This window comes from Asterias amurensis, chromosome 17, assembly GCF_032118995.1.
Source record: "Asterias amurensis chromosome 17, ASM3211899v1".
Taxonomy (NCBI): domain Eukaryota; kingdom Metazoa; phylum Echinodermata; class Asteroidea; order Forcipulatida; family Asteriidae; genus Asterias; species Asterias amurensis.
The window spans coordinates 9938443-9956215 of record NC_092664.1 but is presented as its reverse complement, the minus strand read 5'-3'; the positions used below and the strand labels follow the sequence as shown (position 1 = coordinate 9956215).

Here is a 17773-nt window from a genome sequence, read left to right as displayed (position 1 = left end):
TTCGAGCGCAAAGTTCACAAGGCCTTATGATTTTTTAAGAGCGTAAAGTTCACAAGGCCTTATGATTTTTTAAGAACAAAAAGTTTACAAGGCTACAGCCTTGTGATTTTTTTCGAGCGCAAAGTGTAAAAGGCCTTATGATTTTTTAAGAGCGAAAAGTTTACAAGGCTATAGCCTTGTGGTTTTTTTCGAGTGCAAAGTTCATAAGGCCTTATGATTTTTTAAGAGAAACAAGTTTACAAGGCTGAAGCCTTGTGATTTTTTTCGAGTGCAAAGTTCACAAGGCCTTATGATTTTTTAAGAGCGAAAAGTTTACAAGGCTATATATAGCCTTGTGATTTTTTTCGAGCGCAAAGTTCACAAGGCCTTATGATTTTTTAAGAGCGTAAAGTTAACAAGGCCTTATGATTTTTTAAGAGCAAAAAGTTTACAAGGCTATATATAGCCTTATGATTTTTTTCGAGCGCAAAGTTCACAAGGCAAATGATTTTTTAAGAGAAACAAGTTTACAAGGCCTTGTGATTTTTTTCGAGCGCAAAGTTTAAAAGGCCTTATGATTTTTTAAGAGCGAAAAGTTTACAAGGCTATTGCCTTGTGGTTTTTTGAGCGCAAAGTTCACAAGGCAAATGATTTTTTAAGGACAGTTACTTGAAATTAATTACAACACACTTGATGAAAAAGTTTGCCTTGTGATTTTTTTCGAGCGCAAAGTTCACAAGGCCTTATGATTTTTTTCGAGCGCAAAGTTCACAAGGCCTTATGATTTTTACAGAGCTAATAGTTTACAAGGCCTTATGATTTTTTTTCAAGCGCAAAGTTCACAAGGCTTTATATTATAGCCTTGTGATTTTTTTTCGAGCAAAAAGTATAGCCCTGTGAACTTTTCGCTCGGAAAAGTTTAGGCCATGTGAACTTTTTATCCTAAAGGAATGGTACATGTGCATCATTAGCGTCGAGTAGACTGTATCCATTCTAGTGTCATATTTTGGACAAACAAAGCATGACAACCTCAAACTTTTGTAGTTTTTAAAATATTTTATTTGCCAAATGCCATTTTTTATAATGGAACAAAAAAGTTATAATAACAAATTAAATCCAATTAAACCATCTTATAGGGTGGGTTCGTTTAGCTTCTCTGGGTCGACCCGGTCTGCCCCGGTACATTCGAATAGCTTTGACGGGGCTCACCCGAGTGAGCACTGAGGGGTAGACCCAGGGAAGTTAAACCTATTAACCTATTGAGCTCGGTTGACCTGGGTCATCTGTCCATTGATCTCAGTGACCTCTGAAGCTCCTGCCACGGAAATGACACCTGTTGTTCCAACCACTTAGAGACTGTCAACAGCTGTTTCTCCTTGAACCCTTGGCCAATCAGCTGCAGTCCTATGGGCATGCTCTGTGGTGACAAGAAGGCGGGGACTGATATCGCTGGAATGCCTGCAAAAGGAATAATTTTGATTAAAAGTTTATCTTGTTTTGCTATCGCTTAAAGGCAGTGGACACTATTGGTAATTACTCAAAATAATTATCAGCATAAAACCTCACATGGTAACAAGTAATAGGGAGAGGTTGACAATATGAAACATTGTGAGAACCGGCTCCCTCTGAAGTGACGTAGTTTTCGAGACAGAAGTAATTTTCCAAGAATTTTATTTTGAGACCTCCAGTTTAGGATTTGAGGACTTGAAATCAAGCATCTTGAACACAACTTCGTGTGACAAGGGTGTTTTTTATTCTATTAATATCTTGCAACTTCGACCACCAACTGCGCTCCAATTTCACAGGTTTGTTATTTTATGCATATGTTTAGATACACCAAGTGAGAAGACTAGTCTTTGACAATTACCAATAGTGTCCACTGCCTTTAAAGGCACTGGACACTATCAGTAATTACTCAAAATAATTGTTAGCATAAAGACCTACTTGGTAGCGAGTAACGGAGAGCTGCAACTTATATAAAACATTGTGAGAAACAGGTCCCTCTGATGTGACGTAGTTTTCGAGTAATTTTCCACTATTTTCCACAAATTTTTACATCGCAAACACGCACAGATGATTCGCATCAGTTGACTCCTGCGAAAGACTCCATGTGAAAACAGCCTTGTGGCATCAAAATTTGTATCGCATTCCCAGGAAGTATGAACTGTGCTTAAAGAGGACTCACCTGCTAAATTGGCCGACATGAACATTACGTCTTCTACTTCCTGTTGCTGCCGATTGTCCCGGGCTACAAAGTCTTTATACGTTCTAGCATCGCTGACTGAGGAAGGTGTTAGTAAGACGTCTACTCCACTACGAAACACCCTCTGGAAATCATTCGAAATCAGACTTCAGACGAAGGAAGTACTTCTCATAATTGCTGTCCAGACAGAATAATAATAATATTAATATTTATAATAACACAAACTTAAGGCAGTGGACACTATTGGTAATTGTCAAAGAATAGCCTTCACAGTTGGTGTATCTCAACATATGCATAAAATAACAAACCTGTGAAAATTTGATCTCAATCGGTCATCGAACTTGTGAGATAATAATGAAAGACAAAAACACCCTTGTTACACAAAGTTGTGTGTGTTTAGATGGTTGATTTCGAGACTTCAAGTTCTAAACTTGAGGTCTCGAAATCAAATTCATGGAAAATTACTTCTTTCTCAAAAACTATAGCACTTCAGAGGACGCTGTTTCTCACAGTGTTTTAAACCATCAACCTCTCCCCATTGCTCGTAATCAAGAAAGGTTTTACGATAATAATTATTTTTAGTAATTACCAATAGTGTCCACTGCATTTAAAAAGCACACTTTCTAATAACCAATTACTCAAGCGCAACCGAAAAAATAATACAAATGCTCTTGGAAAATAACACTAATACAGGAATGCACAAATTATATTTAATAATAAGCCACAAAGGAAATTGATTGGGTAAACATTAAATAATTTTTGGTTGAACAAAGGCAAAGTATTGACCACCTTGTGAATTCAAATTTTTTACTCCACAAATTGGCTGACTGTATTAGTTCGTAAAAAAACAAGAAAAAAAAACCAACATTTTCTATTTGTGCGGTATATTATAACACTTTTCTAACCATATGCATTTTATAACAAACAGTTCCAAACGCTTTTTACCGACCAACTCAACCGAACCAAGGCAACGTGTCCTTTTAAATTTGATCATTGTAGAATGATTTTAAGTCGCATCCCCTGAAGGTGATCCCCTAGCTGCCACCTCCCAGGTTGTATGGTAATTTGGGTGTGACCCCTCTATCCCTGGCTACATGGCAGTTAACGGTTGTATGGCTTCTGACTGGCACCCCCGAACAAAGATATTGACAAAATAGGGACAACGCCAATATAGTGCTAGATAGCTCAGTTGGTAGAGCACCGGCACGTTAATCCGGAGGTCGTTTGTTCGAATCCCACTCTAGTTAATTCTTTGTTCAACCCCAAAAATCATTTTAGAATTTCAATAAAATGTTCTCACTCTTTAAGCAGGAAGTAGTTCTCGGCGAGAATCCGTCCTCTGACGACATCATTGAAACCTTGGTGTCTAGTCGCTGCATACAGTGATTCAGTTGAATCACTATGATCATGTCTATGACCTACGGGGACAATATAAAGGGAAGGTACATTTGTAGATGTTTATAGGGTCTAATAATAACAATAATAATGAACGGCACTTATACAGCCCTTCACACAACAGTTCCGAAGCGCTTTACAAAAATTAATGAGTAAACAGGTAAGTTTTCAGCAGATGTTTGAAAATGTTCTCGTTCGGAGCAGTTCTGATGTTTTGCGGTAAGTTGTTCCTTGAGGGTGAAGAATATGCAAACGAGCGGTGGCCATAAGACTTTGTCATGTTTGTGTGAGTGATGTATGGGACTAGTTGAGAGGTAGAGCTGGAGCGGAGGGTACGATGAGGCACATATGGATAAAGGAGATCTTAAAGATAGTGAGGTGCGGATTGGTGGAGAGATTTGTATGTCAGCAGGAGAAGTTTGAATTCTAAGCGTTTGGAGACGGTATACCAATGAAGTGAGCGAAGTACTGGGGTGATATGTTGTCGAGGTGATTAGAGGCATTGCATGGTTAGGTATCAATATATATCTGGTTTGCAGTAACATCTGTGTGTATCTACTTGCCAGGTACAGTTTGTTCTTAGAGAACTCGTCACGCGTACACCATCCCGGCATTACATCACACCAATACTCAGTTCACTTCACTGGTTACCAGTCAGCAAACGAATCCAATTCAAGCTTCTCCTTATAACATACAAGTGCATATAGAGTGTCGCGGCCGAGTGGTTAAGAGCATCGAATTCAAGTTCTGGTGCTAATTCACCGGAGTGTGGGTTCGAATCCCGGTCGTGACACTTGTGTCCTTGAGCAAGATACTTTACTATAATTGCTTCTCTTCACCCAGGGGTATAAATGGGTACCTGCGAGGGTAGACGTTGATATTGTGAATGAAAAGCTTTCGGAGCGCCACGGCAGCTCGGGGCTGTATACTCCCTAAATGGGAGCTGAGAAAGATTAAAGGGATGTTTTTTGGCCCAATGACCAGGGTCTAATGTAAAGCGCAATGATACGGTTTATTGTGAAATGCACTATATAAGAACTTGTTATTATTATTATTATTATTATTATTGCATCAATGGATCTTCACCTGAGTATCTTCAAGAACTCATTCACTCTCACAAACCATCTCGAGCTCTTCGATCTGCCTCTTCATCCCAACTTCAAACACCAGTCACACGTACAAAGACATACGGTCATCGCTCTTTCGCTTACTCGTCACCTGTACTTTGGAACTCTCTGCCAAACCACATAAAAACTGCCCAAACTGCTAATCAATTCAAATCACTGCTCAAAACCTAGTTATTCAATTAGTTCTCTGTTGTTTTCTGCCGCTTTCTGTGTATATATGCTTATCTTTAATTATGTTAATTTGTAATATTGTTGTTGTTTTTTCTTGTAAACATGGTAAAGCGCTTCGAGGTTTTTTGTGTGAAGCGCTATATAAAAACTGTGTATTATTATTATTATTATTTCTTTATTCAACGACCACGGAGTAGATTGTTTGGGTGTTCGGGAGACTTTTCAGTTCTGAAAAGACGATTCCTGCTCATTAACTATTACCTGGGTGGATGGTATAGACAACTGGCAGGACTACAATTTTAGCTTACAGGATCGTACAACTGCACTACCGTGGAGTCAGTTCTTGAATTTCGACTAGCTTGCTGTAGTCATCGTCAGGAGACCAGAGATGTGTGGAAACAACTCCCGACACTAATTGGCAAGAAAACCTTGCTTAGCTAGAAGTACAGCAGCTTTTGACCGTATAAAGCATGATGTGAATCAATTCACCTTGAACAAACCCCAGACAGTTACGCTTTTCTTATTGGTGGAGAACACGCCATGGTCATGTGGGGGTGTTTAAACGAGTGTTATAACGAGTCAAATCATAAGATCGGCGACAAGAACTGAAAAATTACAAAAAAGGTTCAATAGATTTTCAAACATGTTTGCGCTTAAAAAAAAAAGTGTATATGAATGGGAATAAAAGAGTGGTGACTTAGCCTGGAAAGTTCATTTAAAACCTTGCGGGGCCCAACTTCATGGCTCTGCTTACCAAATTTGGCACATTCACCAATCTCCACTGACCTGCAAACACCAAATTTCTGTGCTAGTTGTGAAAGCGTAGAATGCCTAGTAACCAGGAAAAACGCAAGCGCACAAGCCAAAATTCCCCGCTAACCTGTGAGATACGCACGCCATACCACAGAAGTCCCTTGCTTCCGCAAGAGCCGATTTTGTGCTTATGGTAAGCAGAGCCATGAAATTGGGCCCAGCCGTCGATTTCACAAAACTCTTTCTAACTTAAGACTAATCTTAGGACTTAGGACGAGTCCCAACCCTGCACTGTAGCATGCGGACCGTAAGAATAATCCTAAGTTATGAGTTACTATTCCTAACTCAAGATAAGACGAGTCCCAACTCTTTGTGAAATCGACGGCAGGTCCTTTATCTTTATCGCACCACCATGATCCTGCCAGTTTCAAACGTTCAAGACCTCGAACCACTCTTGTATTCCTTAATTAAAACTTAACAAAGGTTTACTCACCATACTCAATTCCATCATATCTGGCCATGTTGGATGCCACTTCGACAGGACCCATCACTAAATAGCAAGCTGTTGAATACTGAACATTAGGCACAGAGACTTCAGACACCTTCACTCCAGCCTTCTCAAATAGATCCACATCCCTGGACCAAGCTTGGAGAACGCAGTCATCAAGACCGGGGAAATGAAACTCCTGGAAAAAATAATAATGACAATAATAGCAGTAAAGCCAGAGTAGATGTCAAATTTGCATCAGGGATAACATAAATTATCACACAAGCTCGAGTGGAATACAGAAACATACAGTGCTTTTGCGTCCCATATCCAACGAGGCCGCAGGCTTCATTGGTGATGGGGCAAAGACGGAGTATTCAAATGGTGCGTTCGTTACACTTCCCTGGGTCTAGCCCACGATGCTCACTCGGGTGGGCCCCTGACAAGAGCTAAACAAACAATCACACTCGCCCTCTCATGGTGACGGCTTGCACCTCAGGTCACCCCCAAGTGACCCACTTCACAAGCAGGGCACTGGGGGCTGACCCGGGTGAGCCCCGTCAAAGCTATGCGAACGTACCGAGCAGACCGAGGTCGACTCAGGGAAGCTAAACGAACGCACCCAAAGAGTACATGTGTGCAAACCCAAGTTTTAGAGTACATGTATGCAAAATGTCAGCCTCTCAAAACACATGACCCAACTTTTAATCCTCTTATGTAATCAATGTTTAAACAGCCAATAAAGGATGATCTCAAATATACAGATACTACAGTTTTCTAACAGCTGTAGTCCATCCAGGAAACATAACAAATATAACGAGTCTCTTCCCTCACGTTAACCATGGTAAAAATGGGTTTTTCTCCAGAACGCTACAAAATTTCTGAAAGTGGGGTCAAACAAGCCCGCGCGACAAAGGAATCGCGACATTAGTGGCGGCTATTTTGTGTGGAAATGCCAAAGCTCGAGGGTCATTATAATTGATAAGCCGTTTTTGACTCTCAGCTGAAAAAGCCGCGTGGCCTGGTGCATTTTTGACTCCAAGTTATTTATTATTAAATGCAAATTTTGAGAGTAAAATGGTTATTTACCGGTATTTGCGAACGGAACATAATGCCCTAAAGAATTTCTGGGGGGGGGGGTACTTACCACTGCAGACCCAAATAAAGCAAAGCATTTACACATAACAAAGACACAGAATAACCACCTACTGGCCCTGCCTACTGATGAATTATTCATGAGGTCAGCAAACTATTACTAAGCTCACAGCTGCTGAGGAGGGAAATACTATATACACATGTCTCCATGAGGTTAAATTCTGACAATGTCTATTTGGCCATAAAAAGGTAATAGTTACAAATGTAACATATTGAGACCATCCTTTATTGGCTCTTTAATTTGCACCAGGGATAAAAAATACCAATGTTTGCTCTAGCTGCCTCTAGCTACTGGGCAATCTCGGTGGTCTAGTTAGTAAGACACTGCTCTAGGATTGCAAAGAATGTGGGTTTGAATCCCACCTGAGTAATAATGCCTGTGTGGGTTTTTCACAGACTTGGGCAAGTACTGTGTGCTAAAACACATCAGTGTATATGAGTACAAATCAAAATTCATAAATACATCAGATAGTTCCTATTCCTATTGGTGGAGAGTGCGTCACGTGGGTGTGTATAAACCTTTGTTTGTGATCAGTAAAGAGTGTTGAAACATGGGCGTGACACTCGAGCTTGCACCTATGCTAATAAGACAGTTTCTTTATTCCTATCGGTGGAGAGCATTGGCCGAGACAGTTGTGCCACATCACGTGATACGCGCTACGCGCACAGCATTCCCTTATGAGGAGTTGTTTACCCGAGGGCCTTACCATTTCAACGCTGGAAGGGTGTTGTGTTGAAAGAAATCATTAAACAATTCAAATTTTTGCATTTCTTTTACTTTTTGACCAAAAAGTTTTGATGTTTTTTGACAATTGTATATGAATGGGAATCAATGTGTGGTGAAGTGGTTTTCAACACGCGGTTTAAACCTGCCGGCCTGGTTCTTGATAATTTACCTCGACTTTGCCTCAGTAAAATTATCAAGAACCAGGCCTCCTTGGGTTTAAACCACTAGTTGAAAACCTCTTCACCAATTGAATACTAACCCTCTTGCTAAGAATTTGTTAAATAGAGAGACAGCTCAGTTGGTGAACACAGTTTTCTAGGGCTGAAAGATTTCTCAAAAAATTAAATTTCTTCATCAAGTTCAAACGGCTCAAATGTGTCGGTGACTGTTGTCGAGTCTAGGGGATCATGGCAAGCAATAGCACCTGTTCAAACAGATTTTAAAACAATTGAGTTGAATGATCATCATTTTCCATTAAAGGTGGGGTCATGTTTTTGTCATGGTTATTATAAAGAAAGACACATTGTGATTTGTGTTACAAAAATTACTCAACTCCTTAAATGGTAAAAGTACAAAAATATGTATTTCTTCATGTGATTGATTCCATACCTAATACTGTAGCCACATCATCAACAGACTTGGCGAATATTCCAGGTACATGTACGTCCAGGGAATTGACTAGAGAGATGACTAGGCCATGCCTCGAGCAGAGTCCATACGTAGGTTTAAAACCAACGACTCCACTGTACGATGCTGGGTGGCAGACTGATCCCCCCCGTATCAGAACCAAGAGCTCTGTGTGAAAGGAAAGAGAAAGTTTTTATGATTTTGGAAAAGCTTTTTCTGCTTCCATCAGTCAAGGATTAGTAGAAAAATAGATGCCTTTTAGGAGCAAAAACTGTTAGAGGAGAGAAGGCTTTGTAATCATAATTAGTATAAAAATCACTATGGCAATACTGACAACCATAGAGTTATATATAAGAACTAGAGGGCGCACTGGCCTATATACGCGCAGGCAAGAACCTCACGTTCTAAATCTGAGGTCTCAAAATCAAATTCGTGGAAAATTACTTCTTTCTCAAAAACTATGGCTCTTCAGAGGGAGTCGTTTCTCACAATGATTTATACCATCAACCGCTCCCTATTACTCGTCACCAAAAAAGGTTTTATGCCAATTATTATTTTGAGTAATTGCCAATAGTGTCCACTGCCTTTAAAGCCATTGGACCCTTTTGGTAAACAGTATTGCCCAAGGCCAACACTCCGTGTATCACAACTTCTATATCAAATAACAAACCCTGTGACAATTTAGGCTCAATCGGTCATCGAAATCTGGAGAAAATAACGGGAAAACCCACCCTCATATCAGCGCGTTTTCCCCATGCCATGAAAAATGTTTAAAAATAAATCCGTTGTTCTCGTTATCGAGAATAGATATTGTTTTACTGGAATAATATTTCAAGAGAAGTCTTTCACCACTACCTTCTGTAAACCCTGGAAGATATTTGAACATCTGTGAACTTTAATTTTTTTATCTGTACCGAAAGGGTCCAATGGCTTTAAACTACTGCCTCATCCAGGAGTGAGTCCTAAAAATATAAATGAGAGAGGGAGTGCATGCAGTGAGTACACAGGTGTGAGTGGAGTCAGAGAAACCACCTGGTGTTGCGTAACAAAAGGAAGGCAGCAGGGCCACCTGGGGCATTTAAAGGCAGTGAACACTATTGATAATTACTCAAAAAAATTATTAGCATAAAACCTCACTTGGTAAAGAGAAATGGGTAAAGGTTGATAGTATAAACCATTTTGAGAAACGGCTCCCATTGAAGTAACGTAGTTTTGAGAATTTGAGGTTTTGAAATCAAACATCTGAAAGCACACAACTTATGCGACAAAGGCGTTTTTTCTTTCATTCTTATCTGGCAACTTCGACCACCTGTTGAGCTCAAATTTTCACAGGTTTGTTGTTTTATGCATATGTTGAGATACACCAAGTGAGAAGACTGGTCAATAACAATTACCAACAGTGTCCAGTGTCTTTAAATTAAATAAAGAAAAAATACTGTCTGGTCTACTACATCAGACACCTTACCATCAAACTTGAGGTTCTGGTAGTGAAGAGGACCAGGACCTCGGCTCCTCATCTCCTCCTCAGCCTCCCATTTCTTTTTCATCATCTCCCGATGCATGTCACTAGAGAAAAGATCTGGCAGTGACTCTTGCTTCATAGATTTCTCTTTGTCATCCTTCTCTCTACGATATGCAAAACAAAAACAGGTATTAAAGTGAAGCTTATTATCTCATCCCCATCCGCCACCTGAGGGCAGTATTCTTCCCATCATGGCTGATTTAACAGTCTCCTCTTTCTCAATCTTTTAAGGCCACATGCCAACAGAAATTATTATCACTAGAGAGAAAATCTGGAGGTGATTCTTGCTTCATAGCTTTATATTTGCCTTACTTCTCCCTAAGTTATGCAAACATAAAAACAGGTCAAGTTAAAGGCAGTGGACACTATTGGTAGTTACTCAAAATCATTATTGGCAAAAAACCTTACTTGGTGACGAGTAATGGGGAGAGGTTGATATGGTATAAAACATTGTGAGAAACAGCTCCCTCTGAAGTGCCATAGTTTTAGAGAAAGACGTAATTTTCCACGAATTTGATTTCGAGACCTCAGATTAGAATTTGAGGTCTCGAAATCAACCATCTTAACGCACACAACTTTGTGTGTAAACATGGTAAAGGGTGTTTTTTTCTTTCATTATTATCTCGCAAGTTCGATGACCGATTGAGCTCAAATTTTCACAGGTTTGTTATTTTATGCATATGTTGAGAAACACCAACTGTGAATGTGAAGGCTAGTCTTTGACAATTACCAATAGTGTCCACTGCCTTTAAAGGGTGGTGTGAGTGTTGATGATGACTAGAGCATGCTAGATGAATTATTGAGCCCAGGATAACTCATCCCACTGCAGTGCAATCCACAAGAAGATTGAGACAAAGAACTCATCTCCAAGATTGATACAAAGACAGATGCCTTCTCTGTGAGACCAAGAACAAAACCTAACCTCCAAGATCGAAACCAAGGTCAAGATCTTCCCTCTTCTTCTTCTCGTGTCCATGCTACTCAAATGCTATCCCTCCAGTAGTTGGCACACTAAAGGGCAGTGTCGGTGGCCTCAGCCAGGGGCCAATTTCATAGAGCTGCTTAGGCAAAAGATTTGCTTAAAGCCATTATATGTACACTTTCGGTAAACAGTATTGCCCAAGGCCAACACTCCGTGTATCACAACTTCTATATCAAATAACAAACCCTGTGACAATTTAGGCTCAATCAGTCATCGAAATCTGGAGAAAATAATGGGAAAACCCACCCTCATATCCGCGCGTTTTCCCCATGACATGACATATGTTTAAAAATAAATCTGTTATTCTCTTTATCAAGAATTGATATTGTTTTACTGTTTTCTCAAGTCAAAAAGTAAAGCATTTCATGGAATAATATTTCAAGAGAAGTCTTTCACCACTACCTTCTGTAAACCCTGGAAGTGATTTGAAAATCTGTGAACTTTTATTTTGTTTTCTGTACCGAAAGGGTCCAATGGCTTTAACATGTTTAAGCACGAAAATAGCTCGCTTATTTTACACATGTTACTAGGCAAAATGTCATACCGTATGCATTGCTTGTGACTGGTATTTAGCTGTTGTTTACTTAGCATAACAATTGAGTGGAGTATTGGCCGGTAATCTGATTTTTTTAAGCAGTGATTGTTTTGCTTAAGCAAAATATTGTGCTTTAGCAGCTCTATGAAATTGGCCCCTGGTCATCAGTAGTAGTTGCTGATGGCAGTAGGGGGCAGGAAAGGAGATGATCCATGGTCTGCCGCTCCCCGCATTTACAGGTGTCGGAACCTGCATCGTAACCCAACTTCACCAAGTTCGCTTTGCACCTTCCGACTCTTGTGCGCAACCGGTTAAGAGTCTTCCTTCTGACATCAAGACTTCGAGACCAGGTCAAAGAGACTTCCCCTCCAAGATCGAGACAAAAAAACAAGACCTTCCCTCCTAGCTTGAGATCAAGACCAAGACCTCCCCACTGAGACCAAGTAAAAGAACTTGTGAAAGCATCCTTTGTTCATCCATCATTGTTTGGTTTGGTCGTGTTTCTGCAGTGATCTTCGAAAGCTGAATTCTGTTGTACGATCAGCAGAGAGGATTATCGGTGCTAGCCTGCCATCACTGGAATCCATATTATGACAGGATGTGGAAACGCACTAGGTCTATAATGCAGGACGAATTTCACCCAGCAGCTGATTATTTCCAATTCCTCCCTTCTAACCGTCGTCTTAAGCATTTTAAAGGTAGTAAGCGGTTCACAGATAGTTTTTCTCATGCTTTTCACGCTTTTAATGTTAACTAGTTTGTATGCTGCTTTTTTATAGCCTATATATTTGTATATATTTATATTTTTGTATTATATTCTTAATGTTTTAAAATGTTATTTTGTGATTGTTTAATCTAAAGAGTTTGATGTTCACTACAATTTCCAATGTTTTTTTTTGTTTTTTTTTACTTTTTAACATTGGCTAAATAAATGATTCTAATTCTAATTCTAATTCAAGTTGGAGACCAAGAGACCTCCCTCCTAAAATTTAAACCAAGACCATCTCTTTGAAACCAAGATCGACACCTTCCCTCCAAGACTGAGACAAGACCTTACCTCCTAGATTGCGACCAAGACCAAGACCTTGAGGCCAAGCGAAGAACTCGTTTTCAAGTTCGAGACCAAGGTAGAGACCTCCCTCATAAAATCTAAACCAAGCCCATGTCTCTAAAACCAAGAATGAGACCTTCCCTCCAGGACTGAGACAAGACCAAAACCTAACCTCCATGATCGAAACAAAGGTCAAGATCTTCCCTCTGAGATCAAGACCAAGACCTCGAGACCAAGTCAAGACTTCCCCTTCAAGATAGAGACAAAGAACAAGACCTTCCCTTGTAGACCTCCCTCCTAACATTTAAACCAAGACCATCTCTTTAAAACCGAGACCTTCCCTCCAAGACTGAGACAAGACTCAGACCTTCCCTCCAAGACTGAGACAATACCTTCCCTCCAAGACTGAGACAAGACCTTCCCTCCAAGACTGAGACAAGACCTTACCTCCTAGATTGAGACCAAGACCTCCTCTGTGAGACCAAGACAAAGACTGCCCTCCAGAACCGAGACCCTGACCTCAATGTCTGACCTCAAGACCCAGACCTTCCCTCCAAGACTGAGACAAGACCTTACCTCCTAGATTGAGACCAAGACCTCCTCTGTAAGACCAAGACGAAGACTGCCCTCCAGAACCAAGACCCTGACCTCAATGTCTGACCCCAAGACCCAGACCTTCCCTCCGAGACTGAGACAAGACCTTACCTCCTAGATTGAGACCAAGACCAAAACCTCCTCTGTGAGGCCAAGACGAAGACTGCCCTCCAGAACCGAGACCCTGACTTCAATGTCTGACCCCGAGACTCAGGCCATGAGCTTGGATAAATCTGAACTGTACACATAAACTGTTGGGGTTTTCCTCCAACAGCTAAAGCAACTTAGGGAACCAATGTGTGGTGAAGAGGTTTTCAACTAACGGTTTAATCCATATGAGGCCTGGTTCTTGATAATTTTACAGAGATAAAGTCGAGGTAAATTATAAAACCACGTGACGCACTCTCCACCAATAGGAATAGCGAAACTGTATTTAGGTATTTATGAATGAGGGTTCTTCATCATCTACTCTCCACAGGTGTCTTCAGGTTTTAAGGGTCACTTTTTTAGCAACATGAGGATGGATTTGTGCGCTTTTTAAGTTTTTTGTTATTTATATTGATATCCGAAACAAAAAGTCGCATCCCCTCAAAGAGATCCCCTGGCTGCCCAGGTTGTATCGTAATTTGGGTGCGATCCCTGGCTACACGGCAGTTTACGGTTGATGGTTCTGACTGGCACCCCCGAACAAAGATATTGACAAAATAGTGACACGCTAATATAGGGCTAGATAGCTCAGTTGGTAGAGCGCCGACACGTTAATCCGGAGGTCGTTGGTTCAAATCCCACTTTAGTCAATTCTTTGTTCAACCCCAAAAATCGTTTTTATTATTATTATTTTATTATTATTATTATTATTACTTATTTCATTACCAGAATATAAAATAGTTGACCCAGTTCAATGAGGACATTCTGTGGAGTTATATTTTTTTCGACCTTCTAAACCAAAAAGTTGCACAAATTTTGTGCTTTCACAAAATTGTTAGCTGAACTATGAATCAAATACCAAGCGCGGAGACACATCATTTACAATCGATGTTAATATGGACTTACTTGAACGCCTGAGGATTAAGACGTTTATCCATGTTGATGAGCTCAGGAAAATCTTTCTTCATATAGCGTCTTGAGCATCCTAAGGTGTTCACATAGTCCACCCTGAGGAGAAGAAAAGACAAGGAAAGTTCAGACTCAAAATAATTGCTAGATAAAAACTTAACAAGCAATGTGAGGCACTTGTGGCTGGCCCAAGGTCCACTGACGTCACCTCGAGAAGGGTGAGTGATAGTTTGATGACATGTAGCTCATGGAAGGGGCTCACCCAGATGCGCACAATTTTTTTCCGGAAAGTATGTGGGTAATTATCTGCCAACGTTCGTCCTGGGAAAAAAAAATCCACCACTCGGATGAGCAGACCAGAAGACGAGAAAACAAGGAAAGTATGATTTTAAGATGCACTGAACACTATTGGTAATTACTCAAAGCAATTGTTAGCATAAAAACATACTTAATAACAAGCAATGGAGATCTGTTGATAGTATACAAATATTGAGTGGCTCAGAGTGGATATTGAGGAATATAATCGCAAGGTAAAATTTGAACTGTTCCATTTCAGGAGGCAAAGCTGAGTAAAACGGAACAGTCCAAATTTTACCAAACGATAATATTCCTTCCATTCCACGAATTAAAGCCACTCAATATTTGTTTTATATAACTGACATATAGATCTTTGTCATTTGATGTGTTTTAAAAGTACAACATTATGAAAAATCACACAAATAACTGACAACCAAAAATCGTATAGCGCCACCTAGCGGCAACAATGCACAAATCGGATCACAACCTTTTGCACAGGTGCTCCTTTGTTTTAGCAGCGGCGCGGCGGCGCTGTACTGCTCAAAAACATTGAGAACAAGGATGATCCTAACTGTTGAATGGGAAATTCTATTCCCCATGGGAGAATAGGTTGATTGCTTGTGCTGATGGGAGTTATAGTGAATCATGTGAGTTAAGTTCCACCAATCAAATGACAAGGATCTGTATGTCAGTTATGTAGTATAAAACATTGCGAGAAACAGCTCCCTTTGAAGTAACATAGTTTTTGAGAAAGGGGCAACTTTTCACCCAAGTAATTAAAGGCATTCAGGCCTGAAGTTTGGGCAACAAGGGTGTTTTTTCTTTAAAGACACTTGACACTATTGGTAATTGTCAAAGACAAGTCTTCTCACTTGGTGTATCTCAACATATGCATAAAATAACAAACCTGTGAAAATTTGAGCTCAATCGGTTGCCGAAGTTGCGAAATAGTAATGAAAGAGAAAACATTTTGTCGCATAAGTTGTGTGCTTTCAGATGCTTGCTTTCGAGACCTCAAATTCTAAATCTGAGGTCTCGAAATCAAATTTGCGGAAAATTACTTCTTTCGGGAAAACTACTTCACTTCAGAGGGAGTTGTATTTCACAATGTTTTATACTATCAACCTCTCCTCATTACTCGTAATCAAAAAAGGTTTTACGATAATAATTATTTTGAGTAATTACCAATAGGATTACTGCTTTTAATGGGAGACTTTTGGGACACTTGGTGGCAGCAGACTTACCCATTGTTCTCGGCAAAATGCGCACGCTCAGAACTATGTAAACAATGGAAATTAACCAGGTAAGTCTGCTGCCACCTAACGTCCCAAAAGTCTCTCATTACTCTCTGGCTACTTCGATTGTTTTAAAAGTTTCCACAGATTTGTGTTTGATTCATATATTGGGATACACCAAGTGAGAATACTTGTCTTTGACAATTTAATTACCCTATGTAGACAAATGTGCTGTCACCATCCACACTAAACACTAAATGTGGATGGATTTGACATTGGTCTAAAAAACATGGTCATAAATACTTATAAATGTAGAGATACACCAAGTGAGGATTGCCAAAGTACTAATACTGCTTTTAAAGGCAGTGGACACTATTGGCAATTGTCAAAGACTAGCCTACACTCACAGTTGGTGTCTCTCAACATATGGATTTAAAATAACAAACCTGTGAAAACTTGAGCTCAATCGGTCATTGAACTTGCGAGATAATAATGAAGGCAAAAACAAAACAAAGTTGTGTGGTTTTAGATATGGTTGATTTTGAGACCTCAAGTTCTAAATCTGAGGTCTCAAAATCAAATTCTTGGAAAATTACTTCTTTCTCAAAATTTACGCCACTTCAGAGGGAGCGGTTTCGCACAATGTTTTATACCATCAACCGTTCCCCATTACTCATCACCTAGAAAGGTTTTATGCTAATAATTATTTTGAGTAATAACCAATTAGTGTCCACTGCCTTTAACTGGCCAAAAGCCCCTAAACAATTTCTACAAAGCAAAAATAAGCAGCAAATGAGATGGTATTTTAAGCTCACAGCCTTTCCTGAAAATACAATTTTCCACTCGAATGGTTTGCTCACCATTGGTCTAGAGGGCTGACAGGGCCAGGTACATCCGAGGCCCCTATCTCATACTCCAGCCCCGCCCTTGCTGCCTCCTGTTTGCCCCCTCCCCCTCCCTGGATGACTTCCTTACCATTGGTCTAGAGGGTTGACAGGGCCAGGTACATCCGAGGCCCCCGCCTCATACTCCAGCCCCGCCCTTGCTGCCTCCTGTTTTCCCCCTCCCCCTCCCTGGATGACTTCCTTACCATTGTCTAGAGAGCTGACAGGGCCAGGTACATCCATGGCCCCCATCTCATACTCCAGCCCCGCCCTTGCTGCCTCCTGTTTTCCCCGTCCCCCTGCTTGGATGACTTCCTTACCATTGGTCTCGAGGGTTGACAGGGCCAGGTACATCCATGGCCCCCATCTCATACTCCAGCCCCGCCCTTGCTGCCTCCTGTTTTCCCCCTCCCCTCCCTGGATGACTTCCTTACCATTGGTCTAGAGGGTTGACAGGGCAAGGTACGTCCATGGCCCCCATCTCATACTCTGGCCCCGCCCTTGCTGCCTCCTGTTTTCCCCCTCCCCCTCCCCCTCCCTGGATGACTTCCTTACCATTGGTCTAGAGGGTCGACAGGGCAAGGTACATCCATGGCCCCCATCTCATACTCCAGCCCCGCCCTTGCTGCCTCCTGTTTTCCCCCTCCCCCTCCCTGGATGACTTCCTTACCGTCATGACCGTTGGTCTAGAGGGTTGACAGGGCCAGGTACATCCGTGGCCCCCATCTCATACTCCAGCCCCGCCCTTGCTGCCTCCTGTTTTCCCCCTTCCCCTCCCTGGATGACTTCCTTACCATTGGTCTCGAGGGTTGACAGGGCCAGGTACATCCGAGGCCCCCATCTCATACTCCAGCCCCGCCCTTGCTGCCTCCTGTTTTCCCCCTCCCCCTCCCTGGATGACTTCCTTACCATTGGTCTAGAGGGTTGACAGGGCCAGGTACATCCGTGGCCCCCATCTCATACTCCAGCCCCGCCCTTGCTGCCTCCTGTTTT

At 41.1% G+C, this 17773-nt stretch overlaps 1 pseudogene; it reads right to left on the bottom strand.

Moving 5' to 3' along the window:
* Positions 1 to 1015: 1015 nt before the first annotated feature.
* Positions 1016 to 17692, bottom strand: LOC139950104 (glutamyl-tRNA(Gln) amidotransferase subunit A, mitochondrial-like; annotated as a pseudogene).
* Between the last annotated feature and the right edge of the window lie 81 nt (positions 17693 to 17773).